We start from the raw sequence: 1,031 nt of genomic DNA, 5'->3' as shown, positions 1-1,031 counted from the left end.
TCTCGTGACTGTGTCCAGTGCTGGAAGAAGTATTAAGGGGAAGTTAAAGTAGTAACTCTGAAATGTAAGCACTATTGTATTAATATTATTATAATTATGGAAAATATTGATCTGAAAAGTAACCAATAACGATATATAAGCTTGAGCGCACGCCTGCGGTCGAGCAGAATGGGTGCGTGTTGCCATGCCTAGGATTTCGTTTGGTGGAATATCGCTCAACATCCACTCAGAGGTGTACGCCTTTGTCCATCTCCTGCCACGCGCAGCCATTGGTGGGCTGTGACAGGCCTGAATGGGTCGTGAAGACCCTCAGCTCCTCTGGCTCTGAAGCAAGCGCCGACATTTCGAGTGTTGCCACTGCGGTACATCGCCTGGATCTGACGTCTCAAGCGGCCGCTCGCACCAATGATCTCGCCCTGGACCACAACTCTTCGGCATCCAATCCGTTACTGAGTGGAAGAAGGGTACAACAGACACACACCACAACGCGCTTTTCTTCACCTGCAGGACAGCTGGAAGTACAGCACTGGCCACTAACAGCGTCCTGTCGCGAACTGCCCATTTTCTCCACTTTTCCTCGCAATACCGCAACTTTCCGTATCTATTCTGTCAGGTCGTTTGACTCCTTCGCGACACCCACACACTGTGAAGCGAAATCAAATCGCCTACCACTTCCTGACAGTAACTCCCTGAGATCTCCACCCTTCCTACCTCATTCATCATCGCCAACAATCCCTCTGCCCCCTGCGAACCGTCACCATCCCCTCTGCGCCTATTCACCCGACCTGGGAACCTGACATCGTGATGCACTCTTTACTCGAGAACCAATGATCTTATTTATTACATCATCACGAGGAAGTTATATTATTTCTTTGCACTCCATGTCCTTACTTGAACCCGAACTTGCATAAGTGTCATATACTTTCATTTATAGTTTTTATATCTCTAATAATTAATAAATTGAGTATATTTTTATTTGTGATCATTCTTTGTTCTCTGTTTTGGCACTACTTTTGCCCTATTTGCCTTCC

At 46.7% G+C, this 1,031-nt stretch overlaps 1 protein-coding gene across 1 annotated transcript in view; it reads left to right on the top strand.

The window, feature by feature from the left end:
* LOC118339801 (sodium/potassium-transporting ATPase subunit alpha-1-like) overlaps positions 1-1,031 on the top strand; it is a 17,843-nt gene that overhangs the window by 13,071 nt on the left and 3,741 nt on the right. The window lies entirely within an intron of this gene.

The sequence above is a fragment of the Morone saxatilis genome, unplaced genomic scaffold (genome assembly GCF_004916995.1).
Source record: "Morone saxatilis isolate NCDOM2014 unplaced genomic scaffold, NCSU_SB_2.0 Contig6, whole genome shotgun sequence".
Classification (NCBI taxonomy): domain Eukaryota; kingdom Metazoa; phylum Chordata; class Actinopteri; family Moronidae; genus Morone; species Morone saxatilis.
Note: the sequence above shows the minus strand (reverse complement) of the source record. Positions and strands in the feature narration are given on the sequence as shown.